We start from the raw sequence: 22,552 nt of genomic DNA on the forward strand, positions 1-22,552 counted from the left end.
TGTAACTGTAATTCATGCATACTGTACCTGTACCCTTGCAATGCACACCCTGACCACAGGGAGTGAGCTCCTCACCTGGGCTTCCAGGTATAAAAGGGGAGGTCCCACCCAGGATCAGCACTCTTTAGTCCTGGGAATAAAGTGAAGGTCACAGAGTGACCTTGTCTGATATATCTATGCCTCATGTGAATTTGTAACAAGGTGCAGAGACACAATATCTGGCGACGTGAAACGGGAATCACTGAACCACGAGGATGGCCACCGGCAGCACAGTGAAACGTTACTGTGTGGGTGAGGACTGGGACGACTTTGTGGAAAGACTCCAGCAGAGCTTTGTCACAAAGGACTGGCTGGAAGAGGCAGCGGCTGACAAGTGGAGGGCGCATCTCCTGACCAGCTGTGGTCCACAGACGTATGTGCTAATGAAAAACCTGCTCGCACCCCAAAAGCCAGCGGACAAGTCCTTCGAAGAGCTTAGCCAGCTGATCAGTAAGCATCTCAAGCCGGCAAGTAGCGTACACATGGCCCGGCACCGGTTCTACTCTCACCGGCGTCAGGAGGGTCAAAACATCTCGGACTTCGTGGCGGAACTGCGGTGTTTGGCCAGTCTCTGTAAGTTCTCCAATGCCTGCAGGGGGGAGATGTTAAGGGACTTTTTCATCGAGGGCATTAATCATGCCGGCATTTTCAGGAAGCTCATAAAGACTAAGGATTTGACTTTAGAAGGGGCGGCGTTGATAGCTCAGACCCTTATGGAAGGGGAAGAGGAGACGAAGCTAATCTACGCACACAGCCCTGGTTTTAAAGTTGCGTTGAACCAGGGAATCAATGTTATAAAAATGACATAGAGCCCCACAGGCAGGCAAGGGCAATTTGACACTGTCCAGGCAAGCAGGCAAGGGCAATTCGACACCACCCAGGTAGCAACAAGCTCCTGGCAACAGGGGCAATGAAAAGGGGATTGGCAATTCACGCCATCACAAGGAACAATACATCCTGTGATGGGACAATTAACATCCTCCATCAGAGTGCTTAGAAACAGCTAAAAGGGCCATCAGAGAGGAATGCCTGGGAATAGTTGTTTTGTTAACAGCAATCTCAGCTCATGTTGGAGATGTGGGAGCAGACACACTGCAAAAATCTGCAGGTTCCAACTTTACACCTGTAGGATTTGTATGTCAAGGGACACCTGGCCAGGATGTGCAAAAAGGCAGTAGCGAGGCTAGTTTGCAAGACAGAGGAACCAGACGAGGAGTCTGCAATGCAGGATAAGGCCTGGGGAACAACCATGGATGCTGAAGTTCAGAGAGTTCATGTGGCTGATGTCCACAGCTCATACACCAAAACGCCACCCATGATGATGAAAGTCTTACTGAATGGCATCCCGGTGCACATGGAGCTAGATACTGGAGCTAGCCAGTTGCTCATGAGCACCCAACAATTTGAGAGACTATGGCCACACAGAGCTAGCAGGCCCAAATTTGAACGCATTGAGATGCAGCTACGGACGTACACCAAAGAGATCATCCCAGTGCTGGGCAGTGCAAACTTGGTGGTAACACATAATGGATTACAGAACCGGCTGCCACTCTGGATTGTTCCAGGAAATGGCTCCGCGCTTTTGGGGAGGAGTTGGCTAGCTGAGATGAATTGGAAATGGGGGGATGTGCACGCCATTTCATCCGTGGAGCGAAGTTCATGCTCGCAGTTATTGAAAAAATTCGAGTCACTCTTTCAACCCGGTGTCGGAACGTTCAAGGGCACCAAAGTAGTGATACACATCACTCCGGATGCCAGACCAGTGCACCACAAAACCAGAGCGGTGCTGTACGTGATGCGTGAGAAAATTGAAAGTGAACTGGACAGGCTGCTCAGAGAGGGCATAATTTCAGCCGTTGAATTCAGCGACTGGGCAAGTCCCATCATTCCCGTCCTTAAAGCAGATGGCTCGGTTAGGATTTGTGGCGACTACAAAGCCACCATCAACCGAGTGTCGCTGCAAGACCAATACCTGCTTCCAAGAGCGGAGGACCTTTTTGCCACGCTAGCAGGTGGTAAGCTGTTTACGAAGCTGGACCTCACTTCGGCCTACATGACTCAGGAACTGGCTGAAGAATCCAAGTTTCTGACCACCATCACGACACACAAAGGATTATTTGTTTACAATAGGTGCCCGTTTGGCATTCTTTCGGCAGCGGCTATCTTTCAGCGAAACATGGAAAGCTTGCTCAAGTCCATCCCTGGAACGATCGTGTTCCAAGACGACATCCTTATAACGGGTCGAGACACCGAGGAACACCTCCGCAACCTGGAGGAGGTGCTACGCCGATTGGAATGGGTAGGCCTGCGGCTGAAAATGCCAAGTGCGTGTTTTTGGTCCCAGAGGTCGAGTTCCTGGGCAGGAGGGTTGCCGCAGACGGGATCCGGCTCACTGAATCAAAAACTGAGGCGATTCGCAGGGCATCCAGACCCGGCAACACGTCGGAGTTGCGATCATTCCTGGGACTCTTGAACTATTTTGGGAACTTCCTGCTGAACTTAAGCACATTGTTGGAGCCGTTACACATGCTCCTCCGTAAAGGTTGTGAATGGTCTTGGGGGGATTGTCAAGAATGGGCTTTCAATAAGGCGAGGAACCTTCTGTGTTCCAACAAACTGTTGACTTTGTATGACCCCTGTAAAAAACTGGTTTTAACATGCGATGCGTCATCCTACGGGGTTGGATGTGTTTTGTAGCAGGGTAACGATGACAGCCGACTCCAACCGGTGGCTTACGCCTCCAGGTCGCTCTCCCAGGCAGAGCGTGGATACGGCATGGTCGAGAAGGAGGCACTCGCCTGTGTGTATGGTGTGAAAAAGATGCACCTGTACCTTTACGGTAGATGGTTCGAGCTAGAGCTGGACCACAAGCCGTTAACATCCCTGTTGTTTGACAGCATGGCTGTCAACGCTAATGCGTCAGCTCGCATACAGCGATGGGCCCTCACGCTGGCTGCATATGACTGCACCATACGGCACTGGCCGAGCACCAAAAATTGCGCTGAAGTGCTCAGCAGGCTCCCACTGGCCACCACTGAGGGGACGTCGGAGCAGAGCACCGAGATGGTCATGCCCGTTGAGGCTTTTGACACTGCGGGCTCTCCCATCACAGCCCACCAGATCAAACTCTGGACCAATAGGGACCCCCTCCTATCTATGATAAAGAAATGTGTCCTGACTGGGGACTGGGTGCCCGCACACAGGGCATGCCCCGAGGAAGTCAGGCCGTTTCAGAGACGGGTGGATGACCTCTCCGTCCAAGCCGACTGCCTGTTATGGGGCAGCCGGGTAGTCATGCCCCAGAAAGGAAGGGAAGCTTTCATCAGGGAACTCCACAGCGAGCACCCTGGCATCGTGTTAATGAAGGCCATTGCCCAGTCACACGTGTGGTGGCCAGGGATTGACTCAGACCTGGAACACTGGGTTCGCAGGTGCACGACGTGTGCCCAGCTGGGCAATGCCCTCAGGGAGGCCCCACTCAGCCTGTGGCCCTGGCCCACCAGGCCATGGTCATGTATTCAGGTGGACTATGCGGGCCCGTTCATGGGAAAAATGTTCCTAATCGTTGTCGAAGCACACTCGAAGTAGATCGAGTGCATCATATTGAACTCATGCACGACATCCATCACCGTGGAGAGTCTGCATACGGTTTTCGCGACCCACGACTTGCCGGACATCCTGGTTCGCGATAATGGCCCGTGTTTTACCAGCCATGAATTCCAGGAGTTTATGTCGGGCAATGGGATCAAGCACATCCGGACAGCGCCGTTTCAAGCCGGCCTCCAATGGCCAGGCGGAACAGGCAGTCCAAGTCATAAAGCAGGGCATGCTACGCATCCAAGGACCCTCCCTTCAGTACTGCATTTCGCGCCTCCTGCTGGCCTTCAGGTCCTGGCCGCACTCGCTCACGGGAGTCCCGCCAGTGGAACTCCTCATGAAACGCATGCTCAAGACGCGTCTGTCCCTTATTCACCCAGCCCTGGCAGACATTGTTGAGGGCAAGCGCCAGTCCCAAACCGAGCTCCATGATCGAGGCTCAATGGGGAGGTGTATAGAAATAGATGACCCGGTATTTGTTCTTAACCATGCTTTGGGACCCAAATGGCTTGAGGGCATCGTAATTGGCAAAGAAGGAAACAGGATCATGGTGGTCAGACTAAACAATAGGCAGTTATGCTGCAAACACTTGGACCAAGTAAAGACAAGGTTCAGGGCAAGACACGGAGGAACAGGAAGAAGAACATGATGAGATAGCACCCACACCACTGCCAGCGCACGAGCAACAAAGACAGCCCTCAGCATGCACAGTCCCTGCGGCCAGCCCGGACAGGCCAGAATCACCTCAAGTGACAGAGACGCGTGCTGAGGCTCAGCCACCAGAGCCACAACTGCGGCGCTCCACGAGAGAGCGCCGACCACCCGATAGACTTAACCTCTGAAACTAAAAGACCGAAGGGGGGATGTCATGTATTTCACTATCTTGCAATGACTATAAGTATGTAACTGTAACTCATGCATACTGTACCTGTACCCTTGTAATGCACAACCTGACCACAGGGAGTGAGCTCCTCACCTGGGGTTCCAGGTATAAAAGGGGAGGTCCCACCCAGGATCAGCACTCTTTAATCCTGGGAATAAAGTGAAGGTCACAAAGTGACCGTGTCTGATATAGCCATCCCTCGTGTGAGTTTGTAACAAGGTGCAGAGACACAACAGGGTGAAATAATGTTTCTGGGATTTTTGTGCTGCTTTGAACAGATCTGTCAAGTGCTCTGGTAAAAATGGAATGTGGTATCCGAAATGTGCTACATAATTGTCCATGCTATTAATCATTGATGCCCCGGTGTTGAAACCGGTAAAAACATCATTCCAGATCCCTCTTCTGTGTCTTTTCGGTTTGACGTTGTCTTTGGGTTGTAGACGGTACAGCAAAGTCTTATTCAAATAGCCAAAATCGAGCTCGTAGAATATCCTGAACATTTCTCGAAGGAGAGCTTGTTCGAGGCGTTCTGTCTCTTTTGGGCACCACTCAGGTAGGTGCACCTCGGTAAGGTTTAGGATGATGGAGGCCACGGCGTAGTGGACCCCCGGTATAGCAGCTTGTCCTTGGAAACCAAAACCAAACCGTTCTCTGGTCCCTGGGTGGTGGTAGGGCATCTGTCCGTGTCAGTTGGTTCGGTCAGGGCTGTGGGCAGGGGCTGTCTGGGGTGTGCGCTTAACTCGGTGGCGTGGATGGAGCTGGGGTGGCTTACTATGCATGGGACCATGCTCTGGTCCCATTCCATCCCCTCCCCTTCATCCCGCCACTGTCGGGAGAACGCTATGGAGATACCTGCCGGGCATATCTTCTCTGATCCCTACATGCACACACACACTCCCTAACTCCACCTCCCACCATTTATCCCAACACACACTCACTCCCTCCTGGGTGCCCGTGATGGTCCGGTAGGTGCTGTTGTCTAGTCTCTCCCAATCTGCTGTTGGGTTTCCAATGTCCTTGCTCAGCTTCCTGAGCCACCACCACCTTCCCACCGGGATGTGCCCCTTACAGGTCAGGCGAACCCTCTTCCCAACCACTACCCTAACCCGGGATGCGGTCACCTCAATGCTGGGGCAGGAGACTGATGCTTCCCCATACATGACCCCGGGGTGGCTGGAGTATCTAGTGGAATTGGACCCCAACCACCCTGGCCACCTTCCCCTGTCGGTATATATTGCGGTCCTCTCTACCCCTGGTGTCCCCTGGTGCCTGCCCCCGCTGAGCATCCAAAAATAATGGCTTCTTCAGTCTCTCCCCGGTAGCCGATGCACATTCTGATGTAGGTGCAGAGGAGCAGGATTTTCCTCATCTCTTGTTCCTCTTCTGAAAGACAAAACCTCATTTGGTTCAAAACCCCTGAGCCCCCTGGCTCATCCCTCCCCCATTTCCCACTCTGTCTACACCTCACAGTACCCCTGCACGGGTTTAAACTATGTGTGCCTATCGGTCTGGCCGCAAACCGCAATTTTACTGTGGAAGTCAAGGGGTTTCAACTAATAAACACTTGAAACAACAAACAAACCTTACACAAAAGAGGAAGTGAGAGAAAAAAAGAAGTCCAGGCTCCCCCATCCTATTGGCTCAAAAGCCTCACTGTTATACTCCCTATATTGCAGAGGCCACCTGAGCCCCACTACACTAGAGAAATCTTCATATATATCGGTACACACCTACTGCTCTCCTTTTTAACCTGCTTGCCACCCTTCCCGTGTGGCTGTGCTAATCCCTGGGATGCTACTTGGTTTTCCTTTTATGCGGGGGAATGTAGGGGGGAGACCACCTCTCCTTTGGCCTCTTGGGCCGGACCGACCTCCGCGGCCCCTCTTTCTCCCCTGCCAAGGTGTCCCCCGAGCTTCGGGTAGTGCTTACTGGGCTGGTACAGCCCCTCACCCCCTCCAGGGATGGCTCACTGCCCTCGGGAGCAACGAAAATTCGCCCGGCAGGCTCCTCACTGTCGGGGACTCCCATATCCTCTGGGGGCTTTGGGTTGTACAAGTGTTCCACCCGAAACCACTCGTAGCTGATACTCTCACAGCGTTTCCTCAGTTCTTCTAGGGACCACTCACTACTGGGACCCGCCACCACCCTCTCTCCTGCAGGCTCTGGGCTGTCTGCACCAAAGGCTAGGCTATCCCCGACAGGCTCCTCACTGTCGGCGGCCCCTTCCTCCGGTACAACCCCTTCCCCGTCAGGAGACTCTCGTTCTTCCAGGGACCACTCACTGCTGGGACCTGCCGCCACTATCTCGCTTGCAGGCTCTGGGCTGTCTGCACCGAAGGCTAGGCTATCCCCAACAGGCTCCTCACTGTCGGTGGCCCCTGTCTCCGGTACAACCCCTTCCTCGCCAGGAGACCTTGGCTGCGGGGTCACGTCCAGTGACTGGCTGCCTGTTCTGCACAGCCCTTTTCCCCTAATACCTCTCGGGAAAGTAAAACAGGCTGCTAGGGACGGTGGCACCCTTGGCTGTGGAGTCCGAGCGGATCTCCTAATGGGTGGAGGTGAGTCCTCGTCCCATATGTAAGGTGGGAATCCCCCTTCCTGTGGGTCCCAAATCTGTGGGTAGTTTGTACCTGTGAAGCAACTCACTGCTCCTTGTGGTGGGATCGGTGGGGCTGCAGTGGTGAGCTGGGGGCCTGGGCTTCCCATCGGGATTATCCCTCCGGGCTGCCCTTTCCCATGAGGTTTTGCCTTGTTGGGGTTAAACAGTTTACATTGGTTAATGTGAAACCATTTAACCCGGCGGGGCATCTTGACCACATATACCATGGGGCTTGCCTTGTCGACAATGCTGTAAGGCCCCATTTATAGTGGCTCAAAGACTCCCACCCTGGCAAAGTTGCAGACCATGACCTGGTTCCCCACCTGCCACTCGTGGTGTTTGCTCGGTTCCAGCAGCAATCGGTTGGTCTGATGCTGCTTCCCCATGTTAGTGGCCGCCTGCCAGTGAATCTGCTGGAGGTGCTCCAACAGACTCTTGGTAAAGCGGTCCCTATTCACCTCGATTACCTGAGCTTCCGTCAGGACCGGGGCAAGTACATGGGTGGGGGTTCGCATGGCTCTTCCAGTCATGAGCTCGTATAGGGAATACCCCATGCTTTTCGACTGGCTGGCCCGGATCCCCATCAAAATCAGGGTCAACCTCTCCACCTACCTCTGCAGGGAATCCCCAGTCTCCTTCCTGAGTTTTTCTTTCAAGGTCCTATTCATATGCTCCACTAGCCCCGAGGACTGGGGGTTGTAGGCCACGTGCCACTTACCCTCTATCCCCAGCACCTTAAGGGTTGCCTACATGACCTGTCCCGTGAAGTGGCTCCCCCGGTCGGACTCCACGTCCTGTGGAAGTCCCCACCTGGCGAACACCTCCCTAACCAATATCCTGGCGGTCCTCACTGCTGTGGCTGTTCGGCAAGGGAAGGCTTCAACCCACTTTGTGAAAGTGTCTACCAAAACCAGGCAGTACCGGTACCCTCCCTTGGCCACAGGTAGGGGCCCTATGTAATCGATTTGAATCGATTGCCACGGTCCCTCTACCTCCTTGCGTGTCCTAGAGACAGCTTTCTTTTCTGGGGATCTGGATTATTGGTTGCACAGACAAGACAGTTCGCGCAAAATTCACGAGTATCTTCCCGGAGCTGGGGCCACCATCCGACCTGTTCCACCCGTTGCCAGGTGACCTCCGGGCCGGGGTGTCCAGCTCCAGGCCTGTGTGGGCCAGCTGAAGGAACTCCCTCTGGTGCTGCTGGGGCACTATCCACTGCTCTCCTTTAAACAACATCTTCTCCCTAACATGGATGCCTGTGCCTCGTAACGGTCCTTCGACCTTTTCTCCCGCAGTCAGCTTGTCCATGACAGACTTGAGGACGGGATCTTGCGCCTGTACCTGCTGGGGGTCCGGGGCCAAAGCCACCCCTACGCTCCCTTGTGTCCCCTGTCTGCCCCGGATAGCTGCTATGGGGCCTGCCTCGAGCGGGTTCCACTTGGTTCCCGTTCGGGCTCCCTCTTTGGCCAGTTGATCTGCCTTTTGGTTCCCTGCAGCCCTGGGCTCATGTTTGTAATGGGCCTTTACTTTGTGAATGCAAATGTCTGCCCCGGTCCCTACTGCCTGCATGATGTGCTGCAGTAGGGGTTTTATGGCCAGGGGCTTACCGTCTGCAGATGTATACCCGCGACGGGACCAGATGGCTAGGTACTCCGTGCAGGCATTGCAGGTGAACATACTATCTGAACAGATGGTATAGGGCCGTGGGAATTCGTCGGGATGGACGACTACATACATGACTGCCGACAGTTCAGCATGCTGGCCGCTCCTGGTGGTTGGGAGCTTTGTGGCCCCCCGGAGCCTTATGTCCACGTCCCAGATCCCCTCAACGGAGTAACGGTGGGCTTTCCCGGGGTACAGCACGTTGGCTGCCAGTCGGGGCTCACACATCACTTTTACTCTCAAATCCATCTGTGAGAACAGGAGGGTCCAGCGAGCAATGCGTGCGCTGCTCACTGTCCCATCCTCAATTCTCCCATCCAGCAGCATCTGAGTGGGGGTGTGATGAGTGAGGAGGGTGATTGGGGACACCCCTGTAAACACCTGCGACCGCTTCACAGCCCAGTGCGTGGCCAGCAGATGCCTTTCACAGTTTGAGTAACCCCTCTCAACCTCAGTGAGGACCCTGGAGGAGTAGACCACCGGCCTCAGCTGGCCGTGCCGCTGTTGCATCAGCACAGCACTGAAGCTATCCCCGCTGGCTGCTACCTCCAGGAAAAATTCCTCGCCCTCATCTACCGCTCCCAGGGCCGGGGCTTTCTGCAGGTCTCCCTTGAGGCGGGTAAACGCTGCATCACAGTCCTCATCCCACTCCCACTCCACGCCTTTGCGCAGGAGCCGGAGTAGGGGGGTTGCAATGGCTGCGTAATCCTCAATGCAGTCCCTGCAGTAACCGGTCAGACCCAGGAACGACCTCACCCCTGTAACTGTAGTCAGAGCCAGTAACTCCTGAACTGCCCTCCTCTGAGCGTCATCAATGGCTCTCTCCCCTGCCCGCACAGTCAGCCCCAGGAATTTTACCTCTGTCTGGCCGATCTGTGCTTTCTTAGGGTTTACTTTAAAACCCTCCTCGTGCAGCAGTCCCAACAGCTCTGCCAGCAGGGGACCGTGCTCTTCCTCTGAATCGGAGAATATGCAGCAGGTCGTCCATGTACTGGACTAGCTGTCTGGGTCTGCTGAACTCTTTCAAGCAGTTGGCCATACACTGATGAAAAATGCTCGGACTGTTGTGGAAGCCCTGGGGAAGACAGTTCCAGGTATACTGCTGTCCTTTGAATGTAAAGATGAATTTGTACTGGTCCTCCCGCTTCAGCGGGATGGACCAGAACTCATTCGAGATGTCCAGCACCGTCCACGGCTGCGGACGCGGGGGTGGCTGTGACTAGGTCGGCTACGGCTGCCCCTGTGGGCGCACAGGCAGGGATATTTTTATTGAGGACTCGGTAGTCCACCGTGGCCCTCCAAGAATTGTCCGTTTTCCTAACTGGCCAAAGTGGAGAGTTCACATGTGTGGCTATTGGTCTCAACACTCCCTGTCTGACTAGAGATCCCAATGTGACCTCGAGGTCTGCCTCAGCCTCCCTGGGAAAATTATACTGCTTCCGGGGCTTAGACATGGGGTCCCCATCTACTCTGACCTCGACCCCATTTACCCGTCCACAGTCGTGCTTATGCCTGGCAAATGCCGCCAGGTTGGCCCGCACAAAAGCCTGATAGATCATCGGGGTGCCGTCTACCAGAGCGCCAAGGTCATATCCCTCCTTCGGCTTTACAGTGCAGAGGGAACCCTTCCCCTGCTTCCCCTGGATGACTGCTGTACCTTCCCCCTCCCCGGTGTCAGCTGTGCCCCACAGACAGTGGTTCCTCAGGTCGACCAGAAGTTTCTGGCCGCTGAGGAAATCTGCCCCTAGGATGCCTTTACCCACTCCCTCCTACGGCAGAAGGACACACTTCCACATGGTGTGGAGGGTGCCTATGTGTATCTGCAGTGGTTTGGAGAAGAAGCCCGTGCGTTCTTCTCCAGTGGAGCTGGTTAGGCAGTAGGGGATCCCACTGGATAGGGGTGAGGTGGTCGGGTCGTCTACATGAACCAGGGTGCATGAGGTCCCTGTGTCCAGCAGATACTCCCCCCGGACCCCCTCAACCCCCATCATGACACGTGGTCTGCTCCACGCATTATAGGTGACCGGGCAGAGATACATGGGTTCCTTGGGATCTAGTCATTGGGGGGTGTTGGTCTGGGCCTGAGGGACTTCGCCCCTGGTCACGGCTGCGACCTTCCCAGTCTGGGTAAAGAGTGCCTGCAGAGCCGCGAGGAGACCAGGGCTGGGCACAGCTGTCTTGGGAGGGCTTGTGGCCGCGGGGACTGGGGCTGAGGTTGGGGCCTGTGGATCTCTCTTTTCCTGCCTCGGATCCCGGCATTCCCTCCTCATGTGTCCTGTCTCCTTGCACCCGCAGCAAACCACCTCTCTGCCTGCCTGCCAATTCCCTTCTTGCCTCCACTCTCTCTTATCAGAGCCGGGGCGGATCTCACACACCTTCCCCTTGGTGGGTTTCTTCCCCCCCCGATTCTGCCATTGCAAAAAGAGAGGGTCAGCTGCCTCAGCACCGTCTCCTCTGTGGCTTGGGGGTCTCTGAAATCGAACCACAGGTTGGCCTGGGCGCACAACTCCGGGAGGCTGTTTGCCACCAGTGCACGCAGCCAGCGACCACGTCGGTGTGCATCCAGCTGGGTTCGGTCCAAATTCCCCCCACTGGCTTCCTCATACACTGGCCACAGTCTATCAGCGAACGCCTGGGGGGTCTCCCCGGGTCTCTGGACAGTGGCATGTACCCGGTCAAACGGACAGCCGTCGTTCAACCCCATGGCCTCCAGGATATCCTCCTGTAGAGCGGCCACTGTTCGCTGACCCCTCTTGCTCTCAGCAGAGAGAGCCTGACACAGGGCTGGGTCCAGTGAGAACAGGAGCAGTTTGCTCCGTTCGGCCTCAGCGCAGTCATTTATGTCTCCTACCTGCTCTACTTCCATAAAGTGGACAGAGGGGTCTCCTTTTCGGGTAAGTTTATTCACATGGGCCACCATCTGCCGCAGCTGGGTCGCACTGTGGGGAAGCATGTATTGGTTCTGTAGGGGACCCTCAGCCTGACCCACTGTGGGTGGTCCGAATCTACTCTGCCTGATGGGGCACATTGGGGCTGGTCCCGGAGGTTTAGATTCCAGCATTTCACCCTGCCTCTTCTCCGGGATCCCCAATGGGGCTGTGGGAGAGGGCCTGTAGGATTCTTCCTCCCTATCCTCCTCCCCACACCCTGTTTCACTATGCTCCCCCTTCCGCACCTCGGCTGGGCTGATAAGGCACACCACTCCTTTACTGGGTGCCTTGCTTTCAGCCCAGCCAAGGGCTTTTGCCTCAGCTAGGGCCAGAGCTTTGGTGTCGGGCCGGGTGGGGATTCGAGTCTCGGGCCCTTCCAGAGCTTTTGCTCCGGCTAGAACAAGGGCTGCTTTGGCTTCAGCCAGAGCCAGGGTGAGCCGATCGATTTGTTCCTGAAAGGAACGATGACCCACCTCTGCCCTGCTGTGGCATGCCTGAAGCGCAGCCTGTAGCTGGAGACTCTTACCCTCTCCCAACCTCCCCTGGTTCTGAGCCTGGGCAAGTTCCTCCTGCAGTCCCCTGACGTAACCTTTTCCCTCAGTTACCTGGGACTGAAGGTATTCCCTGTGGTTGCGATAGCTTTCTCCATCCCTCTCTCGTTCCTGCCTCTCCTACTTTAAATCCTGATCCAGCTTTTCCCTTTCTTTGCTGGACTTTACTAGCTCCTCTCTCTGCTCAGCTAACTCTGTGTGCAGGACATCTACCTGCCTGTCCAAGACCTGTATTTGCTTCAAAAGCAAATCAGCCACATTGCCTTTTCCACTGATCTTTTATGATCTTTACTCTGGGTCCACCTGGGCTGCTGCGTCCTCAGGCCGTTCCGCCCTCAGCAGCGCCTGCACCCACTTCCTTGAGCAGTTTATCCTTGCTGTTACATACCTAGCAATCTTACCTCCATTTTATACTCCTCTCCACCAAGACTGACTGTCTCTTCACCCTCACTCAATGCACGTCCTGCCGCAGTCGCCATTGTAAGGGGAGCTTGGGGTGTGGGTTCCAATCCACACTCCCCTGAGGTTCTGTACATGTGATTTATGAGGATGGGTGAGTAATGAGGCATCAGACACAGTGGGTAAGAGTGCAAAATGGCTAATGTTGTTTATTTAGAATAATAAACACAAAGATAGATGGCATAGGAAGAGGTCGTAAATAGCAGTAATGGCACAATCTCACTCAACAACACGAAAAATTCTCGCAACAGGGAAGGGGAAGATAAGTGGTTGAAACATTCCACTCACACACAACCTCACCTCCCACTTCCACCCTTCTTACCAATTCCTATCCTAAATTGAGTCTGTGAGGGGGTTTGGGCCATACTCACAATCCTATCAACTCCGGGGTTTTGGGGACACTTATTTCAGCTCGGGGTCCCTCTGGGGTGGGTTTTACGTTGTTGTTCGGTTTGGTTTTCCTCCTCGATGTTGCGTCGGTTTCTTCTATTTGCCTCTCGGTTGGCTCCTAAGCAAAAAGCTGCTGGAGTTAAGCACACCTTCCCCAGAGCGAGGGCCCTGTGAAGAGCTGACTCAACTCCCCTTTAACTCAACTCAACCACAACGAAAACTGACTCCCCCCTTCTTAACTCAACTCTACAACTCAATGCAAAAGCTGACTCCAACCTCTAACCTCCAACCTCCAACCTCCAACCTCAAAAACCTCCTTGTGTGTTTTTGCAGCCTTTTCTTATAGTCCGTTCATCTTCGCGCCAAAATTGCATGCCATTGTCTTGGGTCTTCCTTGAATAAAATGGGGTGTGAATGGCAGTTCGATGTGTATCGATCTGTCTGGAATGGGAGATTAGCCACACCTCCTGTATCCTGTCACTCGCTGATGGGGTGAATGAAGATGATTGTTCACTATCTCGACAGAGGTGCCACTCTGTCTGGGCTGGCCAAAATGATTGCATCAGACCTGTGGGCCTTTGTTTAATTATTCAAACTGATACCCTTTGTGTTGCCTTGTGTATTACTGGGGAGATTTTGCCTGGACATGTTGCCTCTTCTGTGAGGGTTTTACACGAAAAGCTGGAGAAATATCCTTTTAAAATATAAAGTTGCCTTGTATCCATTTTCCTGGAAGAACCGAATGTACACTCTTCCCCCTTATGGTAGCTGGCTCATCCCTCGTCCGGTTCCGTGCCCCTGCAACACTGTCTGTTACTGTACAGGGTGGCCAGAGTCCCATCATCCTCCCCAGTTTACAGGCTGTTGGCTGCAGTTGGTCATTTTAAACATGACATCTTCCCATTCTCCCTGCCACATGTCTCCGTGGTTGTAAGGTTCTGCAAAACCAGTCAGCGAGCACAGGGGTGATGGGTGAATGGGACTTGGTGCGACTTAGGACATGAGCAGCCGAGTTCTGGATGACCTCTAGTTTATGTAGTGTAGAATGTGGGAGGCTAACCAGGAGTACGTTGGAAAAGTCAAGTCTAGAGTAACAAAGGCATGAATAAAGGATTCAACAGCAGATGAGCTGAAGCAAGGACAGAGACAGGCAATGTTACAGAGGTGGAAATAGACAGTCTTAGTTATTGCGCGGATATGTGGTCGGAAGCTTATTTCAGCGTCAAATATGACACCAAGCTTGTGAACAGTGTGGTTTATCGTCAGACAGATGTTAGGGAGAGGGATGGAGTCACTGGCTAGGGAACGGAGTTTGTGGCGGGGACCGAAAACAATGGCTTATGTCTTCCCAATATTGAATTGGAGAAAATTTCTGCTCATCCAGAACTGGATGTTGGACAAGCAGTCTGACAAACTAGAGAATGTGGAAGGATTGTGAGAAGTGGTGGTGAGGCAGAGCTTGGTGTCATCAGCGTACATGTGGAAACTGACACTATTTTCGGATGATGTCGCCAAGGGGCCACATATAGATGAGAAATAGGCGAGGGCCAAGGATAGATCTATGGGGGATACTGGAGTTGATGATGTGGGAGCAGGAAGAGAAGCCATTGCAAATGATGCTCTGGCTACAATTAGATAGATAAGAATGGAAATCAAGCGAGTGCAGTCCCACCCAGCAGGACGGCAGTGGAGGGGCGTTGGAAGATGGAGTGGTCAACTGTGTCAAAGGCTGCAGACAGGTCAAGAAGGTGGAGGAGGGATAGTATAGCTTTGCCACAGTTACAAAGGATGTCATTTCAGACTTTGATGAGAGCCTGAGACTTTGGGCTAGATTTTACACTTTTGTGAAGATCGCCCAAAAACGGGTGTTATTTCGGTACAAATGTGTTTTCAGATCGCCAGCTTGTCACCCATTTTCAAAGCCTCTAGTCGCCATTTTAAAAATTGGGCATTACCACGAGTGATATGAAATGAGCTTCAGCATTAAATCTCTCTGACCTTCTGTCATAAAGTGCCACCGTCTTAGCAACAGCATAGCAATGCTCGATTCCTGCGATTCAGGAGGTCAAGGGTCATCATTACATGTGCATAAAAGGAGACAGAGAGAGAGGGAGCTGAGAGGGAGTGAAAGCATGTGTGGGTGTGGTGTGGCTGCTTTGGGAGGAAGGAGGGAGAGTTTTGAGCTTTATAGCAAATTGTGCCAAAAAAACAGCTGTTACCAGCCAGATATTTTCCCGAATTTGGTGCCTATAATGGAGAGAAAGTGGAAGGCGACACGGCACGCTGTGGAGACTGATACTGGCGAGAGCTGTGAGCTGGGAGAGGAACATATTGGAGGACGCAAAAGAGCGAGGAGGTTCTCGGACGATGCGAATGCCTCCCTCCTGCAGAGGTCCAGTCACGCTGGGGTGATTTGACACAGGGAGGGCGTGGGAAGCCCACCCCAAAGGCCTACCAGAAGATATGGGCCGAAATAGCATAGGTGGTCTCGTCGGCGACCAACGAGGTGAGTGAGGGCAACCAATGCCGCAAGCAATGGAACAACCTTGTCGGATCCACAAGAGTAAGTATTACATTTATTTACATGTACTTATGTATTAATATAATTTGATTTGTAACAGTCATGAGTGACTATCATCAGATGCAAGATCTTTCACTTTTACCGGGAATGTTGTACTCAAAGCCTGTGGTCACGGTGCACGTCTTTAGGTACAGAATGATAATTTTCATAATAATCATGATTACATCTGTTGGTTATGTGTTGTATCAGTCTCTGTGACAGTACCTAGCAATGATATCATGCAGTGATTTCATGCCATGTCGTCCTGTTACCTTTTACAAAAGAAGCTCTTGACGAATAGGTTTGTACAGAGGCGAACGGGTGGGGGGCCACCAGTCACCAGTGGCCTCACTGATATGGAGGAACGGGTGCTCGCACTCGTGGGGAAGCACCCCCGGATGGCCACGCAAGCAGCTGCAGACCCTGAAGTGATGCCACGTGAGTAAAGTATACACCATTGTGTGAGGTAAAGTCAATAGATGCCACACCCACTCATATCCGAACAATAATATATGATAGATGATTTCTAAAATTGTCCTATAAATAATGCTGGCCTCATGAGAATCATTAAAATGCAGAATGTGTTGATGGTCATGAAATGTGATGTCTGTGATGACTTTGATGACTTTTGTTGTACATATGCTGTGTGTAGCGCTGGACTCACCTTGTGACCATAGCACCCCATTCTCCTCCAATAACCTCATTTGTGTTTTGCAGCTCAGCCAGTGGTGCATCCCAAGCAAGACCAGTGAGGCCAGAAGGTGGGGGCGCGGGGCCGGACTCGGTGGACGATCCTACATCTGCTGCTGAGGAGATCCGATTCTCGCCCGTCACTTAGCTGGGTCTGTTCTCCACGGATGAAAGCGCGAACTTTGAGGAGTCTGCATTGCCAGGCTCCAGAAGGCATTCCATCCAACACCATCTAGTGCTCCTCCGGCCATTCCCACCTCCACTCTGGAGGTACTGGGCCTAAGCACCTCACCACAGGGCACCCCATTTGTCCCTAGGATGGCGCCGACCCCGCGGAGGTTTCGTGGATGCGCCAGGTCTGGTCCACGAGCACCAGTAGAGAGCGGAGAGATGGTACAGTTGTCCAGGAGCACTGTAGACATAGGTGACCAGATCCTAAATGCATTGGGGGCATATCCCGACAGTTGGCCAGCATCTCCGGCACCACGACGGAGTACGTTCCGCGGATGGTGGAGGCCAGAAGGCGATAGCTAGGAACACTCGTGGCACAGGCCTCCCAGTGGTCCCGGAGTGCGGCACTCCACCCCTAGGTTCCACACCCCCAGTGCCAATGATACATGAGAGGCAGGAGCAAGATCCTGCTTCTGGATCCAATGTAGAATTTACCAATATCTCACAAAGATTCCAGGTACCTTTCCCCTACAGAGGAGAAGAATCCCTTTCTGGGCTTTTAAAATGAGTTTAAAGGGGCAGACGCAGCCTGCGGGGGATAAAAGGGGATGCATTCATGGAGACCCCTCCCTAGTGTTTGGACTCATAGGAAAGGGAATTCAAAATGGACCTAAATTACAGAAGCTTGAGATCCCCTAAACATCTATGGGAAGGAGCATATCAATTTTAAGATTCTACAACATTTTGGCTGCGAAAAAGAGTTTCCAAATACAGGAGGTGGGGCCAACGTCTGAAACAGTTTCCATTTTGTGGCTAAATGGGCAATATCTGGGCATTACACCTCATTTCAGCATTAAAATGGACGTTAAGTGGGCGTTGTGCATGCCAAAATAATGGAAAATCTAGCCCATTAACTCTTTTTCTCAATCCACTGGTGCTGTATGACCTGCTGAGTATTTCCAGCATTTGCTGTTTATACTCCTAATATGCTGGCCTGGAGTTTTCGTTTGATTGTGCTGGTTTATTCAGCGCAATTGCCCCGATATCGGCATAACGGGCGCAAACGATTGCTGAATTTTAAGTGCAAATTACATCCAGTGTAACTCGAGTTTCCATGATTTTTGCACTAGTCTTAAAATCATTGCATTGGAAGCAGGCCCCGCCAATAAACCTGGTCCTGTTCTCAGTGCAAATTAATCACCATTGGGAGTTTCTGCTAATTGCGCGCGGTGCAGGCCTACGTGGAGGCTCTAAAAAATTAAGCTGGATCTTTTGGCCGCAAGGACACTAATTCGTATGCTTTGAAAGGTTTTGAATGATTTTTAAAAAATGTTGCTAATGACTACTGTACCCCAATCTAATTAGAAAATAGGTTTGTATATTTTTTTAAAGTCATTTTCAGTCACATAAAATTGGTTACTCACAGGAATGACTTTTTGATTAAAAGTGCTTATTTTTTGTGTTAAACCGTTTTTCAGCTGTATGAATCAAACTTTAGCAAGTTACCACTCTTAAATATAGCAAGGAATATTTTTTAAGGCAAAATAAAAAAAATATTCTAAAACGCTGCCCGATTGTGCTGGTTCATGGCAGATTTTACAGTCCTTGGTATGCAAACAAAAGTTTTAGCGGAAAAGTGGGAAAAAAAACACTTTTCAAAATGGCCGCAATTTTGGACCCAATTTGAGTCGGAATCATCGATCGTGCCCAAAGCCGAAACTCTACTCCACTGTATCTGTGACTTAAAAATTAACCTCCTGCACAGAATGTAAATCTAACATCCTGAGGTTAAACCACCATTTTGTCATAAGATGCTCAATCACTCAATAGTTAAGATGCTCCTCAAAAATTACAAACATTACTCAGCTTCATTCCACCTTCAGAACTTGGTCCCAGGTCTATGCCAGATAACATCATTATTACAACTGCGCAGAGGGGATGTGATCTATAGAAAGTAATATCATAAAGACAATGCACAGTGAATGAGTGAATCAAAGTGTGAACATTTATGAATATATACTCACATTACAAAATAACCTTTATCGATCCTCTACCTTCTTTAAAATGTACCATCCAGTTTATATCTCCTGCCTTCGTGCAGGAACTGGATACAATCAGTGATTATTCCTCAGTTTCAATTACTTTTATTCTTAAATTATCCACAGGAAAAATGCCAATCTTATGAATACTATGTGTGAGTCAGCCCTCTTGTCCTTAAGTAATATTTATTTCCTTCTAGGTTTTTTTTGAAATTCAGAAAGTAAGTTGGAGTACCAAATTTCGTAATGCAGGACGCAAATGTGAAAAGAGTAAAAGAGATGGGACAAATCAGGAATTAGTGAGATTATAGGAACACGGATAGACTGAGGGAGATAAGAGTCTTACAGTTCTGAGATCCTGGGAAAGAATGAATTAGAGTAGGAAATACTATAATGAGTCTTGATTTCAACACAGCTAAGAAGCAGTGAGGATGGATGATATAAAGGAGTTTAGAAGGAATAAGCAAAGAAAATTCATAGAAGTATTGTTGATGAAAGTTCGTTGGATATATTCAAGAGGGAATTAGATATGGCCCTTATGGCTAAAGGGATCAAGGGGTATGGAGAGAAAGCAGGAAAGGGGTACTGAGGTGAATGATCAGCCATGATCTTATTGAATGATGGTGCAGGCTCGAAGGGCTGAATGGCCTACTCCTGCACCTATTTCCAATGTTTCTATGTTTCTATGATAAAACAGAGAGAGATAAGAAAGGCTGTAACTCAGAAAACTTGCAGGTTTGAATTAGAGATTGCAATATATACCAACAAGTCAGCTGCGTCAGACTGCCCTGTCAGCAGACTAGGGATAGCAGTCTGCAGCTGGGCCCTCACAGGCTCGAGCGCCCCAAATGTTGCTAGCCATCAGCATCTCAAGGGTCCCAACATGAGCAACAGCAGTTTTCCAGCAGCTTTGCTCAGGCCACTAAGAGAGCACCTCATAAAAGTAATAGCGTTAGGAAACCTTCTTCTAAGAAAGGCATTTTAGCTTGACAGTTGGGTGAGAAATGAATTGAAGACAATTATTGCATTTGACACTAAATTCATCACCTTAATCACATTTGACACTTTGGTCTGCAATGTGGTTTGATAGCAACTTCTGATTCTATATTGTCTGTATGTGATTGATATAGAAGTTGACTGAATAGTTTCAATGTTCTTTAATGCAGAATGATAGAAATGGTGAATGTTGCAACAAAGATTGTAAATGCAAAAGGATTTTATTTAAGTTGTAAGTGCAGTGGCATGACCTAGATCCAGAATTGTCATGCAGTTAACTCACTCCTCACATCTTGTGCTGCTTGGCATTAAGATGGTCTTTCTCTTTTCTGCTGCTTCCTCGCCTTCACCTTAGTCTTTGTTGTCTACTGGCTGGTGTTCTTATGCCATGGATGTAAGGAAAATCAGCCACTGCTGCAAATCCCCAAGCTCACTTCTGTTGATTGTTAATGTCAATGAGGAAAGTGATGTAGTGATTAGCCCTGGCAAACAAGACTTCAGTGACCTGCTTAACGAAGCTGTGTACTACAGACTGGGAGATGTGGCTGATGTCCCCTGTAGCAGCTAATGGCAAAGAATTTAAGGGCAGTGGCAACTTGGATAGCCACAGGCAAAGCATGGCCTCCTGATCCAGGTGGCAGCAAGTCTTATTACAGGAGGCTGCAGAGATCTGCAACAGCCTGCCCAGAGAAGCACAGCACAACTCGTCAGATAGGTCAAAGAGTCTGTTAGAAATTAGGGGTATCTCAAATGTATATGGTTACTCAAATAATACCGTGTTTAGATGATTGTATTAGAGTTTGAGACAAGTAAAGGGTTAAAGTATAAGTATGTTTTACTGGAACTGCTGAAGTTTCGTTTTCCTGGAAAATGAGTATCAGAAAAGAGACTCTAACCTTGGGAGGACAGGCCTGGATGTTTTAAGGGGAAGATAGTCCTCAGCCTGCTGTAAAGACATGATTGGTTAAGTACAGAAACCAAGTGTAATGATTGTGAGAAGACCCCTAACAGATGGGTTGGTCTTTTTCATGCCTTAAACAAAGAACTCGACATACAATTGGGCACCTTGTTTACAGGTTAAATGATCTTGTCAATATTCTATCCTAGGTCCACCCCTAAAAAAGGGTATAAAAGAAGGAGTCGAAAAGCCCTCAGTGCAGACAGTGGAGTGAGAAATCCTGAGAGTGGATCTAATGCTGACTTTGGTCTAACACCCTTGGGTAGCTTAAGAGAGAGGAAGAAGAAGAGCTGTTCATGCACGCCAGCCATCAGTCCAATCCCAGCTGCTTGTCACGGTCTTATGCTTTTGCGACCCATTCTCTGTCGTCGAACTACTGTATGCAGAAGACGTTTGCGTCTGCGCACATTCAGAGGCTGAACTCCAAGTCATCGACAACATCTTCACTGAGGCGTACGAAAGCATGGGCCTTACACTAAACATCCGTAAAACAAAGGTCCTCCACCAACCTGACCCTGCCACACAGCACTGCCCCCCACTCATCAAGATCCATGGCACGGCCCTGGACAACGTGGACCACTTTCCATACCTCTGGAGCCTATTATCAGCAAGGACTGACATCGATGACGAAGTTCAACACCACCTCCAATGAGCCAGCGCAGCCTTCGGCTGCCTGGGGAAGAGAGTGTTCAAAGATCAGGCTCTCCAATCTGGTACCAAGCTTATGGTTTACAGGGCTGTAGTGATACATCCCCTCCTGTATGGCTCAGAAACGTGGACCATATACAGTAAACACCTCAAATCGCTGGAGAAATACCACCAGCGAGGCCTCCACAAGATCCTGCAAATCCCCTGGGAGTTCAGACGCAACAACTGTCATGTATGTTCATAAGGTCTGCCCACCACCAGAGAGCACTACTGTCGGAGGTCCTAGGGTCATAGGTACACTCGTGCTGGGCCCGGTATATAACTTGAACTTCTCCTTTGTATCTTTACTTCTGGAAGCCATTAAAGACTGACCAGATTACACCTGGTCACTGGCTCTCAGTACGGAGTTTATTGTATCATTTCATACACCATAACTGGCGACGAGGCAAATACGAACCCACACAAAAGTATGGCGAGCACAGCACGATCGAGTACTGTTGGAATTCTTAAGAGATTCAATGAGGGAGAGGATAGGGGCGATTTCACGGATTGTCTTCACCAGTATTTTGTGGCAAACGACCTAAACAAAGACAAGGATGCAGAGAAGCACAGGGCAGTTCTTCTCACCGTCTGTGACCCCACGATCTGTGCACTCATCAAGAATCTGCTCTCATCCACTCTTCCTACACAAAAGGATTATAAAGAACTGTGCGCTCCAGTTCGGTAACACATTAAACCCACGGAAGGAATCCTCATATCCAGATATCGCTTCTATACGCACGTTCGTCCAGAATGCCAGGATGTAGCGGCATTTGTTGCCGACCTGAGACATCTTGCAGGGCCTTGCAAATTTGGGCCTACGTTGGAAGACGTGCTGCATGACTTTTTCGTGATCGGGTCCAACCACGAGCCGATCTTAAGTAAGCTGCTGGCTGCGGAGACGCCGGACCTCAGCAAGGTCATCACCATCGCCCAGGCTTGCATGTCCATGCAGAAAAGCACGAAGCAGATATCGCGACAAAACAGGGACTCCACGGCAAGTACTGTGTACAAAATTGTATCGACGGCTGAGCTGCACATGGCAGGGCCTACTCGACTGTGTATGCGAGAATGGGAGCTGCTCAAAGCCCATCATCAGGCGCAAATCCGAGCTCAACGTGTTGGCATTGCGGGGGCAATCACCGACCACATCAGTGCCACTTCATGCAGTATGTATGCTATGTATGCAGAGGGTGTGCGAAGACGGGGCATCTTCAGTGGACGTGTCCACAGCAGAGCAAGCGAGCTCCGACAGACCACGTGGATGATGATCAATCCACCATGGATCTGGCGATACAGCCCGAAGCATTTAAGAGCTCCGAGGAGGTAGTGTATAGCGTA

The sequence above is a fragment of the Pristiophorus japonicus genome, chromosome 6 (assembly GCF_044704955.1).
Source record: "Pristiophorus japonicus isolate sPriJap1 chromosome 6, sPriJap1.hap1, whole genome shotgun sequence".
NCBI classification, from domain to species: Eukaryota; Metazoa; Chordata; class Chondrichthyes; family Pristiophoridae; genus Pristiophorus; species Pristiophorus japonicus.